The sequence below is a fragment of the Cololabis saira genome, chromosome 15 (genome assembly GCF_033807715.1).
Source record: "Cololabis saira isolate AMF1-May2022 chromosome 15, fColSai1.1, whole genome shotgun sequence".
Classification (NCBI taxonomy): domain Eukaryota; kingdom Metazoa; phylum Chordata; class Actinopteri; order Beloniformes; family Belonidae; genus Cololabis; species Cololabis saira.
In genome coordinates this window covers 9061202-9076311 of record NC_084601.1, presented here as the reverse complement: position 1 = coordinate 9076311, position 15110 = coordinate 9061202, and the positions used below count along the sequence as shown (strand labels likewise).

The window sequence follows — 15110 nt, the reverse complement described above, 5'->3', positions numbered from 1 at the left end:
TCATGTAACCCGGACCGCATTTGTATCCATCACTATTTTTCTTCCCCTGAGTTTGCAAGTTTTCACGACACCTCTTTTTTTTTTTCTTACCGTCAGCATGACCACACGGTTGTAAAACCTCCAATTTGATTCCACATAAATGTGTCACCAAGATTCTGTTAAAAATGTTCTGTATATTCCTAAAGACATATAGTACAGAACAAAAGTCTGGACACACCTTCTAATTCAAACAAATGGGGAAGTGTGTCCAAACTTTTGGTCTGTACTGTATATATATATATATATATATATATATATATATATATATATATATATATATATATATATATATATATATATATATATATATATATTAGTGATGCACCGTAATGAAAATTTGTGGCCGAAACCAAAACCGAAAATAATAATAACCACTTGGCCGAATACCGAATAATACCGAACAATGGTACTTCGCAGTTTTTCATTTATTTTGCCAATTTTTTCACCATTGCATAAATCAAATAAATGTGCAGTGAAATACCCGCCAGTCACAATTTGTCTTACTGTACTTATTGTATTTTTTCTTATGATCTTTTTTCATTTTCTCCCGTTCAAATCCAATTAATCGGGTCGCGGTGGGGCTGATCTCCGCAATTCGAAGCCTTGTATAATAATTGTAAAAATCTGGGTTATTTTCTTGGAGGATCTCGTCATATCAGACAGTGACGGTTCTCCACCGCATCAGTAGTACGGGCCCTTTTCTCTGCGCTGTGCGTCCCGTGACCGTTTCCATCACCAAGCGGCTTTCCCAAATCCAACTCAGCCTGGATCATTTCTCGTGTCCTCTGCTTTTTCCCCACATCCAAGTAATGATCTGACATGCTGGATTTAACACCGCACGCCCCTCACTCCACTCTGTTCGATTGCGTCATCACACACCCTTATTAATTGTTCGGATTTTCCCCCAATTATTCCACTGAACACCGTAAGTGTTTTTTTTTGCTATTTTTGGCAAAACAATTTTGGTTACCGAACATTCAGTGCATCACTAATATATATATATATATATATATATATATATATATATATATATATATATATATATATATATATATATATATATATATATATATATATATATATATATTCTCCTTTTCCACTTTCAGCGTTATGTACACAAGTGAGGAAATAAAGAAACGAAAAGTTTGTGTGCATGGGACACACACAGCACACGTGCTGTGTGTGTCCCTATATGATCTATAGCATTAATTCCCATCATGACATTGTCTTTATGAGACCCACAGATCCAACCAATCACTGACGCACATTCTTGTGTCTGGACACACACATGCGCACATGCACACACCCCGATGTGCAAAGAAATAATGAGAGAAGAGCAAAAAAACATTCCCGTAGTATGAATCTCTGTTATTATCCTCGGAACACACACACACACACACACACACATTACTGAACATGACTGCTACATATACACACACATATACACACGCAAAGCCAGTTCACACACCTTTCTCTCTCACAATCATCCACGCACACAAATAATCCTATTGTATTTGTAACAGCGAGCCCGACAGATTCACAAAGGGGATTAGGCGCCTTCAAAGAGGATGTTCCTGTCTGTGTGTGTGTGTGCATGAGAGAGAGGCTCCATACACAGAATCCGGCTTCATTCCCACCTATAATATTCCATCATGTCCACGGGAATACTAACATACAGAACACATTATGCAGACAGACACACACGCACACGCACACACGCACGCGCACACACACACGCGCGCGCACACACACACACACACACACACACACACACACACACACACACACACACACACACACACACACACACACACACACACACACACACACACACACACACACACACACACACACACACACACACACACACACACACACACACACACACACACACACACACACACACACACACACACACACACACACACACACACACACACACACACACATATTAAAGGAGAGTAAATGCACAACCTGCTACAGGTCGGGGAAATCAGGGTAATAGATCTTGAGAGGGATAATAAGACCGGGGGAAAACCATGTTATTGGTAGTTTGTCTTTTGTGCCCGTTCTGAACTTTATTTCTAAGGCTACGTTGCTAACGGTGAAGGAATACTGAACACACTGGCATCTGCTAATGTTTGATAAATCCTGCAAAAACCTCAACACTGTTCGCAAGGCGAAGCGATATTTATTAATCCTTCATCGCGTTAAAACACAATAAGCACAAAATTTAAGCTAGCAACACTAGAAAGAATTAAATGAGACACATGAGGAATGAAAAGTCTTGGGCTTGGGGCCACCTTGGTCTGAAAACATGTCTTTAAGTAAATCATTCAACATTTGCACGATACTGTGACATCACAGACAATTTAGAGTAGAATTAGTCCCTTTTTCACGTTTATCTCAACACAAGTTCACAGCACACTGCATTCGGTGTTGTTCAGAAGTGGGCGATGCAAAACTGATACAGCGAGTACAAGAGAGGTCCAACCTGCAGGGGAGGAGCTGTTGGCCCCGCCCTGGTGACTGGCTGCTTTGAAGAGCGCTGTGAACACGTGACTGAAAAGGAAGCAGCTGCACTGCATCTGTGTGCGATTACGAGCAGAACATATGCAGATATCTTATAAAGATACATTTGTAAATAATGTATGAAAAGCAAAAGTCTGGACTTTAGGCCCATCGTTAAGTGTGTAAAATTTCATTAGGAACCAAAACGAGTGAGTCTAAATATATGGTAGACTGGCAATTACTTTTAGCTCTTTAGGGAAAATAAATTCCTTTTTAAAGCCTCTGATGAAACTCAAACAAATCCTTCACAAATCCTTTGCAAATCTCACACAGGTCATGGCCTCTTATTCAGGTCATGGCCTCTTATTTCAGGTCATGACTTCTTATTCAGGTCATGGCTTCTTATTCAGGTCATGGCTTCTTATTCAGGTCATGGCTTCTTATTTCAGGTCATGACTTCTTATTCAGGTCATGGCTTCTTATTCAGGTCATGGCTTCTTATTTCAGGTCATGACTTCTTATTCAGGTCATGGCTTCTTATTTCAGGTCATGACTTCTTATTTCAGGTCATGACTTCTTATTCAGGTCGCAGCCTCTTATTCAGGTCGCGGCCTCTCATTCAGGACCTGGCTACTCATACAAATCACGGCCTCTCATACAGGTCATGGCCTCTCATTCAGGTCATGGCCTCTCATACAGGTCATGGCCTCTCATTCAGGTCATGGCCTCTCATTCAGGTCATGGCCTCTCATACAGGTCATGGCCTCTCATTCAGGTCATGGCCTCTCATTCATGTCATGGCCTCTCATTCAGCTCGCGGCCTCTCATTCCCGCTTCGCCAGAAATATCTACGTATTCATACAGTTCCACTTACACACTCAAAAGGACAGTCATTTTCTGCTTGTAGAGACCACATCCACAATCTAACTTAAGTATTTCTTTTGAAGCAGGTCGTTAAACCAAGTACTAAACCTAAAGTAAAAGCCATTTGGCCACAAATGTCCATCCATCCATCCATCCATCCATCCATCCATCCATCCATCCATCCATCCATCCATCCATCCATCCATCGTCCGCCGCTTATCCGTTCCCGGGTCGCGGGGGCAGCAGCCTCAGCAGGGATGCCCAGACTTTCTTCACCCCAGACACTTCCTCCAGCTCTTCCGGGGGGAGTCCGAGGCGTTCCCAGGCCAGCCGAGAGACATAGTCTCTTCAGCGTGTCCTGGGTCTTCCCCGGGGTCTCCTCCTGGAGGGACATGCCTGGAACACCTCCCTAGGGAGGCGTCCAGGAGGATCCGGTACAGATGCCCAAGCCACCTCAGCTGACTCCTCTCGATGTGGAGGAGTAGCGGCTCGACTCCGAGCTCCTCCCGGGTGACCGAACTCCTCACCCTATCTCTAAGGGAGCGTCCAGCCACCCTGCGGAGGAAACTCATCTCGGCCCCTTGTATCCGCAATCTTGTGCTTTCGGTCACTACCCAAAGTTCATGACCATAGGTGAGGGTAGGTGTGTAGATTGACCGGTAAATCGAGAGCTTCGCCTTTTGACTCAGCTCCTTCTTCACCACGACGGTCCGGTACATCGACCGCATAACTGCGGACGCTGCACCGATCCGTCTGTCAATCTCACGCTCCATCGTTCCCTCACTCGTGAACAAGACCCCGAGATACTTGAACTCCTCCACCTGAGGCACATTTCGCCACAAATGTCCATGGTGAAAATCTAAGTTTACGCTGGTATAACAAGCTGGTTTTAACTCAGGAATGTTGGGAAGTCTCCGTCCTCCCAAGCAGACGGGAAGAAATGAGAACATCAACCCGTAAAATGACGTGAACTTATCTCGTTCTTTGACCTAAAGAAAGTACCTCCAATTGACTTGTTCACATTGTTGACACCAGAGACTTTGTCCTGAAAATTATTCAAGTCATTACGATGACAATGATTTCTTTTTTGCACCTGACTACGGGCTAACCGCTTATTTGAGAGGAAATGCGTACGTGAAAGACATCAGGTATCCTGGCACCAGCATGTGCTTGTTATATAAGATGGAAAAACAGCTTTGACTTCAGAGATATACCCATAACTCTGTAAATTGGACCTCAGGAAGACGGGTAATAACTAGGTTGTTTTTCTTTGATCTGGACGCATTATGTAGCAGAAATACATCACTTTGGTCTGCTGTAAAAAAAACATCCCCTGGACTCCATCTCGTGGCCTGGTAATAGAGCTGTGATTCCAAGATGATCAGCGAGTTTCAGGGTGTACATGTCCTCAGAAAAATCACTGCAATCATCTGTGCAGAAAATATAGGAGATAGAACAGGATAGCCACATCTCTGGGAAAAAAAAACGTTTTCATCTTTTTCGTCACACAAGATGTGAAAGCAGTTGGACACATCAGAAAATAAATAAGTAAATGTTAAAAAAGCATTTATTTAACCCCCCCCCCCCCCGTTTAAGCCCAAACCATGTTGCGAGACAGTGGAGACTTGTAGGTCCCTTTCCATTTGCCCATATACCCAACGTCAAGCACGATCTGAAACGTGTTTACATAAAAGAAAGTTTCATCTTTACATTAAACTTTGACTGAATGGGATAGTCTTTAAATATAACTGCCGGGACAGAATATTATACGAATCAATCATTCATGAGTAGAAAATGAAATTCCATTTACAGCGCTGTGATTAAGCAAGCACTGCCCTTGGATTCTCGGCCGAACGCATGTACACGCAGACGGACAGAAGGAGGCCGGCTACGGATCTCAAAGCTGAATCTCTGGCTGTGTTGTGAATGAATATTTAATGGATTCATATTTCACGGTGCATCAGTTCTGTTCAGCAACATTTGATCAAAAGAGTCACGTTCAAGTATTTACAAGGTCCACAGGAAGTTTTACATATTGGAGAAAACACACAAACTGCTTTTGATAGAAAACGTAAAATAAAATAATCTATCCACGAATGCAGAGAATAAAGGGATAGACACAGATGACTATACAAGTCATCACCTTTACCTTCTCCCTCACCTCACACCAACCGAGGGCCGACCCCCCCAGAGGGCAGACCCACAGAGGGCCGACCCCCCCCCCAAGAGGGCGACCCCTCCCAGAGGGCCAACCCCCAGAGGGCAGACCCCCCCCAGAGGACCAACCCCCAGAGGGCCGACCCCCAGAGGGCAGACCCCCCCAGAGGGCCGACCCCACCAGAGGACCAACCCCCAGAGGGCCGACCCCCAGAGGGGAGACCCCCCCCAGAGGGCAGACCCACAGAGGGCCGACCCCCCCCCCAAGAGGGCAGACCCCCCCAGAGGGCCAACCCCCAGAGGGCCGACCCCCAAAGGGGAGACCCCCCCAGAGGGCAGACCCCCCCAGAGGGCAGACCCCCCCAGAGGGCCAACCCTCAGAGGGCAGACCCCCCCAGAGGGCAGACCCACAGAGGGCCGACCCCCCCCCCCCAAGGGGGCGACCCCTCCCAGAGGGCCAACCCCCAGAGGGCAGACCCCCCCCAGAGGGCAGACCTCCAGAGGGGAGACCCCCCCAGAGGGCAGACCCCCCCAGAGGGCCGACCCCCAGAGGGCTGACCCCCCCCCCAAGAGGGCGATCCCTCCCAGAGGGCCAACCCCCAGAGGGCCAACCCCCAGAGGGCAGACCCACAGAGGGCCAACCCCCAGAGGGGAGACCCCCCCAGAGGGCAGACCCCCCCAGAGGGCAGACCCCCCCAGAGGGCCAACCCCCAGAGGGGAGACCCCCCCAGAGGGCAGACCCCCCCAGAGGGCAGACCCCCCCAGAGGGCCAACCCCCAGAGGGGAGACCCCCCCAGAGGGCAGACCCACAGAGGGCCGACCCCCCCCCAAGAGGGCGACCCCTCCCAGAGGGCCGACCCCCAGAGGGCAGACCCCCCCCAGAGGGCAGACCTCCCCCCCAGAGGGCAGACCCCCCCAGAGGGCCAACCCCCAGAGGGCAGACCCCCCCAGAGGGCAGACCCACAGAGGGCCGACCCCCCCCCAAGAGGGCGACCCCTCCCAGAGGGCCAACCCCCAGAGGGCAGACCTCCCCCCCAGAGGGCAGACCCCCCCAGAGGGCCAACCCCCAGAGGGGAGACCCCCCCAGAGGGCAGACCCCCCCAGAGGGCAGACCCACAGAGGGCCGACCCCCCCCCAAGAGGGCGACCCCTCCCAGAGGGCCAACCCCCAGAGGGCAGACCCCCCCAGAGGGCCGACCCCCAGAGGGCAGACCCCCCCCAGAGGGCCAACCCACCTTGATAGCCGTTCTAACTTTAAAAAAACATATCACTATGAGAAGAAGATGAAGAAGCTCAGATCTAATCCCAAAAGTAAGTACTGTATTTTCTGGACTATAAACCGCTACTTGTTTCATAGGTTTTGAACCATGCGGCTTATACACAGATAACTATTCTGTGGATTTTTCTTCCACCGCTCGGGGCGCTCTAACCGGAATTAGAATCAAAACTTAGACAAAATAAATTCAAAGAAGAATACGCTACTTCTTCTTTAGCAGATAGAAGTAGGTAGAAGCAGATTCAAACAGATAAATAGATAAATAAATACCGGTATTTTCTCTTCGTTCTGTCCCGTTTTAATCAGCAAAGTTGCTGCCGTGTTAAAAGACGCTGTTAGGAAAGGATCTATTTAGGTACAAACATGTACATCATTTACAGTTCAAAATCCTTCTGTACATGTAGTAAATATCTAATCTAACAACATAAATATCTGCGGCTTGCATATCTTTTTTTTTTAAATAGAGCGGGTGCGGCTTGTATACAGGTGCAGCTTATAGTCCAGATAATACGGTATTCACATCATGTCGAGGACATTCAGAATTTAAAGATAAGAATAATGTTGTGGTGTACGCTGCACTCTGCGGTCCTGTTTTACAACACGCGATGAGCTTGAGGGAACGAGTCATTGCCAGAAATAAAGTGTAACCATTTCAACGAAAATGGCAAATGTTTGCCTGTCAGGTATTTTTCACCATTCAATGAAGCCATCGTAACAATTTAAACGGCAGTAACTATGCATGTTTTTGTGTCTCCTCCAGGCAGAACTGGGCTACATAACAGGCAAATGCCAAATACTATATTCTACTAACCACTTGGTCTTATTTATTCTGCAGTAAAAAAAAAGGGAGGAAAAAAGGTCTTATTTAGCTCAGAGCGGCCCTGCCTGGTATCTTTTATGTCTCGCTACATAGACCTCATGTCTCGCATCTCAAAAGACTCATCACGCAAAGCCGTCTCCCCGGCAGTTCGCTCAGCCCGAGGCGTCTTTAATGGCCACATCCCCTGTCAAAACAATTCCTCGCTGAGTACTAGGTGAGCGAGGGCAAATGAGCACCTGTATCTGTTTCAAGTGGTGGGAGACGGCTAATGCTCCACGGCAGAGCAGCAGGTTTCCTCTGCAGTGAGTTCTGATTCCTGCATCAGTCCAGCTGGCAGCTGTTGTCTTTTAATTATAGAGAGCATTGGCTGGGCTGTAAACCCTCCGCTCGCTGGGCTGCACTCAGAATCTCAAAAGCACGATGAACCGGGTTTGAAGGAATACTGGTGAAGCCCTTCAGGGATCAAATCGCTGATCACAAAAAGCAAAATAAGGAACTGAACCAGCCACTGGCCAAGTGCTGAACCATCCTGTCTCCCCCTCTATCTGCATATTTATTTTTCTGCTGAGTGCAGTTAATAATTCATGCCATTATGAGATGGAATTTATTGAGAAAGGACTATCTAAAGGCTGCACACAGCCAGGAAGAAAAGTCAGCATCAGTATAAAGGTGGTCATTCATTTTAAATGATGACATATCTTCACATTTAGATATTGCTGTAAACATAAAAAAAAACTTGTAACAGGATTCCACACTTGTGTTATTATTAGTCTCTTTTCCACATTTAAGACATGTTTAATAGATGAATGTTATTTAAGCATATACACTATTCTGTGGAAAGAACCTGGATTAAAAACAAATTGTATGTATTCACTTATCGAGGCATATTTCACATTTTATTCTGAGGACACAGAGTAAAGCTGTCATGCATTTGAATGTTAATGCACAACATTTTCTAAATCAATCAGGCGGTTGTAAGCTTTTTGGGTCTTTTCCCACCCCTTGGGGTTATTATATGGCTTTTTTTGTTCATGCAAATATCACAAAAGCATCATTCACACCAACGGGAGCAACTCTGTATGCCGTGCTGCCTGAAACCACTCACTTTCTGCCTTTACTTAAAAACATTAACTTGATCATATTTGCATAATGTGTGCCTGGTGGCTGGTTTGGCACATCTTGAAAAAAATTGCAGCTGTCTTCCACTTGGCTATTTTTGATATTTATATATCAGCTGGCAAGCAAGAGGTCTGGTATTTGCAGAGCAGGACTGAGGGAGGCAACAACGATTGCTGTGTTTCAGACAGAGAAACAAGGTGGTGCGTCAGTGTCGTACACCCTGATAAAAATGTGGCTTTTTTAACAATTAAAGATAAAAACAGACTCAAACAAATAAAAAACTATCTGTTGCAAATGCAAATCAGTGTAATCTAATTTAAAATAAATGACTGCAGTCCTTGGCTCTGCTGTTGAAGTTAACTCAGTTCAATGTGGCAGAAAGAAATTGTGTGCATTAATTATTAGATCAGCAGGTTTTAATCAAAGCGTGGCATTTCTGTCTCTTTTGTAGCAAAGTCCAAGGTTTATATTTGTCGGTTTCTTCCACCTCTGATAATTTACCATGGAAACCTGCTTTGTGCTTCTCTCAGAAAATTGTTGCTTTTTAAATTGCCTGAATCAGAGATAGGTGCTTGTTGCGGTCGAAACTGATCGTCCATAATATTAACTTATTATGAACTATGATTTTATATAAAACAGCTTTCAAAAACCTAATAAATGTCTGGACCTTTTTTTTCCCCTCACTTCCTGAATGACATGGTGACAGTACACAGTTGCTGCCCATTTGTCAGCTGCAAATTTGTCAGCTGCCCATCCAAAGTGTGAATCTCAGTTTCCACTGCATGGCAAAGGTGTTTTATGGACTATGATCCGATGACTGCCATGACGTGTAAATCCAGGAAATGTGTTGTCACACTCAGAGTTTGACATAATCTGAGCTTTTGAGTTGTGTTATCTTCCTGGGGGAACAAACTGGCATCTGGTTTCTGCCGTATTACCGAATTTGATAGTACAGTACCTTTGAAGGTGGAGCTACAAACATTGCACTCAGTCGGTCAGTTTACAACCATCAACCAACTGTGATGCAGAAATGAAGATGAGTTGCACCAATTTGAAGTCCTCTCTTTACTTAGTGGCATTCTTCTTTATTGATCTTTCTGGGACCGCCGTGCCATGCAGGTGTGACACTGCCCTGCTGGCAGAGCCAGCTACAACCATTCCAGTAGTACACCTGCTATTGGAAGTGCAAGCTAGATCAGGGCATGCCAATCTAAACTACAATGGACGATCCACACTAAGCTGTAACAATCAGTCCAAACGAGGTTCAAGACAAGCCTGCCTGGCACCAACAACCATGCCACCTGCTGCCATGTCATTGGCTGACTAACCTCAACCAGTTGAACAGATGTGCCTAATAAAGTGACTGTGAAGTGCAGAGAGCATCAAGTTAGAATGGGTCCAAACTTGTAGGTAATGCAAGTAATATTGAAGAACTATAAGGGGAAACTGATGTGCTAGGACTCTTCACCCGTGAGCGTACTCTGGTTAGGCAATAAGGACACCGTTTTGACATTTGACTTCTCTTTATATGAAAGTTTCTGCCGCTGGTCAGTAGTTACACACATTTGTAAACAACATTCCTTCTGAGGACCCCAAACCTAAACTTAGCTGCCCTGTAATTGCCTGACTCAAAACAGACTGAACTAAATGTACCTGAATAAAATATTAACCTGCCTAAATCAACACATCAATATCAATTATATTTAACAGATTAACAGCCTGATATCTGATATCGGCTTACTTATAAGGGAATGTATAACAAGTAACATTGCTCATCCTGTAACAGAACTATGAAGAACCTGCACCCAGACATGCACATGAGCGTTACCTGGCATATACCTAAACATTTTCTCAGACAAAACAGTAACAGCACTCCACAAGGCGAGCACCTATCCCCTAAAGAGTGTGTCCCAACCTCGGGTCCGGCCCCCCCAGGGGGGGCGCCAGAGATCTCGGGGGGGGGGGGGGGGGGGTCGTAAAAATTGCAGTTATAAAAATTATATTTGCAAATGAGTCAATCATAAGACATTGTTAGGAATGTCTTGAATATTTTTTTGTGTTTTTTATACACCGGTGCCAAACACAGGAAATGATTAAATTCCTTATTATTATATCATTACTCAACATTTAATCTACTCCCACAGGTTGTTAAAACAAAAATGTTAAAAAAAATGTGGTCTCATATTAAAAGAGACATTTTTCAGAAATATTTGTATGTCTTTTTATGTCCTTGTGTGCGTATTTTATACATTGGTGACATTGGAGAAAAACAAAGTCATAAGTATACAGAATAAACCAAAGAGAAATGAATCAAAAAACATAATTAATGTTAATTTTTTCAATTTAAGACTATTTTGGTGCTAGTACGTAAGGGTCGGGGGGGCCTGGCTGGTCTTAGACACAAGTAGGAGGGGGCTCCAAGGAAAAAAGGTTGGGAACCACTGCCCTAGAGGAGAGCAGTGGACCCCTAAAAACCTAAAGAACTGAGGCATTCACCCAGCCCCCAAACTCCAGAGACACCACTATGATGGGGAGCCACAACGTCCACAAAGACTCCACCTCCCTGCCCAAAGGATGTATGGGATCTGTACAGGCCGGAACAGGAGGGGGGGGGGGGGGGGGGGGGGGACGAAGTGCAGTCAGAATGGTGACCTAAGCTTCAATAATAGATGAAGGGGGGCGAGAGAAACACAGGTATAGAAAGGGGGCGAAGAAAGAGAAAGAGACATGCAGTGCATGTTCTTTTGTCAGACAACAGGAGACAAAGAGAATGTGTGATTCAGAGAATGTGTTGGCAGAAAAAGACGAGCTGTAAAACCAAACAACAGTGCGTTAGAGAGCAACTGACAGAGAAAATGTTCGGGTTTCAGACAGGAGGGAGCGAGAGGATCGGGGATAGACAGATGTCTAATGAGGAAAAATGAGACTCCGAGACAGAGCGAGAAGGAAACTGAGGGTCAACGTCAGGAGTGACAGAGGTGAGTGACTTGTTGGTGGAGCTTCGTTGGCTCACTGATGGAAAGTCTGTCTAAAACACACACTTGTATAGAAGTGAGTATACTATACATTGTGTGATGCACTGGTGACTTTGAGGCAGAGCTAGAGTTACTGATAATGTTTATATTTCAGAGCCAAGGTCTCAGGATGTGTGACAGTAGGGACGTGCACACACTCACACAAAAACACAGTCCTTTTTCTCTTTTTCACTTGTCAAAAAAGCACACATAGTTCTCACACAACCACCCACCTTTACAGTAAATCTTGTGGGTGATGGAGCCAGCCACCCTGACACAAACACATTCATCATACTGACTCTTGCTGGAACTTTATGGCATTTCGGTTTGTGAAGAAAACAACAAACAAGAGACACACGCAGGCATGCACGCACACACACACTTACTTTCTTCCAAACAATCATCACTGCAGCAACATCACTTGTTTTTAGGTAATCCTGTTTTTTACCTGTTACTGTATGTAATTTAAAGTTTAATGTAAAATTGTCTTTTTCTCTCTGTCTTGTTTGTCCTTATCATTTTCTGTCGCCTCTTGGCCGGGTCATCATTATAGATGAGAACTGGCTCTCAGCTGACCCAACTGGTTAAAGAAAGATTATTCTTTTCACTATTATCATTATTGTTGTTTATTATAAAAGATATAATAAGACAAAGACACAATATAACAACACTCTATCATATGAACTCTGTCTCACAAATGAAGCCTTGGATGACTTTATTCATCTCGCTGGGCAGCAGGCTCAGCACTCACTTGTCACTCAAATCCCGCTGGTGCTGGATGAATGACATCAAGTCTTAATAAAACTTAAAGGAGCTTGAGGCCGGATTGAGGCAGAATTTATGAAAAAAATTTGTATACGTTTTAAGTTTTCTAGTAATAATGTCAGATGAAGCGTTCCAAACCCAAAAGAATGAGCCCTCTAGTGTATCTCTCCGTTGCCTTGAACAGGCTGTGTGTTGCAAAATGTGCTGCAATTCGGGCCCAAATTTCCCGCGCTGGGCTGCGGATGTGACGTCACATGGCGCTGCATGCACGTTCTCCCCGTTTTCCCGTGCCTGCTTCACTGTTGGCTGCAGTACCCCCAACGACCGTCGTGAAGGGTGGCGCTAGAGAGTCTCATTTCTTAAAAGGAGCCTCAAGCTCCTTTAAGAGAAGGAACTACTAAAAATAAAAAAGGATAAAGAAGAAAAAGTTAGGGGCTGGTTCAAGCTGCTTATTAGGGCTTGAGCACTGACAGTGCGAAGGCCCTATTGTATCTGTAGGAAATGTTTTTGTTTTTCTCGTTTTTTTCTCGTTTTTCTTCCGACGAAATGAGGGCCTTTTTTCCCCCTAAACGTGCCCCAAAAGTCACCAAATTTTGCACGCAAGCCAGGCCTGGCAAAAAATTTGATATTTAATGGTTTTTATTAATGGGTGTGGCCTAATGGCTCAACAGCGCCCCCTAGAAAACTTTGTGCCTCAAGCCCCACAATACAGTTTGACGTACATGCACGAAAATCGGTACACATCTGTATCATGTCGCAACTTAAAGAAAGGTCTCTTGGCCGAAACCGAACAGGAAGTCGGCCATTTTGATTTAATCGTGTAATTTTGGCGCAATTTATCCCATTTCTTCGGCCGTTAATGCGACCCGAACCGTAACGTGCACCCAGGTGTGTTATACATCAAATGTGCGTCTCGATCCTGCGACGACGGGCATCACTTTTCACAGTCAAAAGCATTACCGTGGCGACGATAGAGGCCTTAAAGCGCACCACCTTCATCTGATTGGTCCATATTTGATAGATCCTATTTTCTGCCATAACTTTTGAATTGGTTGACATAAAGAGTCATGGCTGGTGTCATCTGACTCGGTTTTGAGTCCTTGAACATAATTGGTGCAAATTAGCCTCACCACTTCTTCTGATTGGTCGACACACACACACACACACACACACACACACACACACACACACACACACACACACAGTATGGTCGCGGGCAGGTCAGCAACGCTGACGTTAAGGCTTTCAGCTTTAGTCTTACATTCAGGCTGCAGAGTTTTAAGAGAAACCCAGCAGCAGTCTCTCTGCTCTCAGAGCCCATGCTTTTTCCAGCTCTGCGTGAACGCCCCCCCACCCTCAGCCAGCATGCTCCTCTCTGATAAGGCGTGGGCCACTGCAAATTATAAAGATCATTTTTAATTGATATGTGCTAACTCAAATCTCTAGGTGGGGAAATATGTTGCAAGCAGAATTAGATTTTAATCATGTGGCCGTCCACACTGATGTTACTTTGAGGTTATATTTGTGTATTAAAAAAAAAAAACACGTTGAGCATTTCAGTGCTTAAGCTTTTTTAAACATTATTCTTAACCAACATATTTTATACACTTCTTTATTACCATTATTTATTTGATAAAATAATTTAAAAAAAAACAACACATGTTTAGTCACTTTTAATGAGCAACGTTGGATAAATGGATGCGCTAGTGTTTCGTTCATGTTACGGACAGGATTAATGTGAAAACTTCAAAGGAGCTCGGACCATCCCGCCTGCACAGTCGAGACCATTTAAAGGCATGGATGCATTTAAACTGAACCCTTCATTAATTTTTCAAGTGATATCTGTGGGAAAAATACTTAAAAGAATTTAATGAGGATGGATACAAATCTTGTAGAGCTCCTGACCAGATGTCCAACGTCCTTCATGATTTTTAAGTTAATGAGAAATCCATTTCTAAACATGCAGTGTGATATTTCAATCATGAATTTTAATTATCTTGCGATGATGAATTACTAATTGCCATATTGTCACTCATCATTTGAGAACTGAAACTCATGAACTATTCAGGATAAAATAGTGTGCTTTTTGGACTAGGGCGCCTCACCAAACCCAGCGCTGTGACCTCATTACGACAGTAAATCCATGGAAAATGACACCTAAATGAGGCACACGGAGTTCATTTGTGCCGCAAAGATCCATTGTGTTTGGTGGACTGTGATAAAATGTACACTCACTACATCTATCAGACATGAAATCAGGGAAAGGTTAACACTTTTAGTTTGACAGAGGAGCTGAGATGAGAAAAATACCTTCCTATCTTAAGTGATATTCAGGTGAAGGTCGGTGTTGCTTGGGAAACCTTTTTTTAATCTTCTTTTTTTTTTAGGAACAATCAAATGAACACAAAAACTATTAAATGTGCTTAGTAACAAATATTGTTCCAGTCACTGGGTCTTTAGCTAATTATAAAAGTTGCTTCATATTTTGAGGAACTGTATCATTTCAAGTTCTGAAAAGAAAAGCACGAGGGCGGAGCTTTCATGAG

At 44.5% G+C, this 15110-nt stretch overlaps 1 protein-coding gene across 1 annotated transcript in view; it reads right to left on the bottom strand.

The window, feature by feature from the left end:
* Window positions 1–15110, bottom strand: part of csmd3b (CUB and Sushi multiple domains 3b) — a 470660-nt gene that overhangs the window by 139100 nt on the left and 316450 nt on the right. The gene's annotated exons all lie outside the window — the stretch shown is intronic.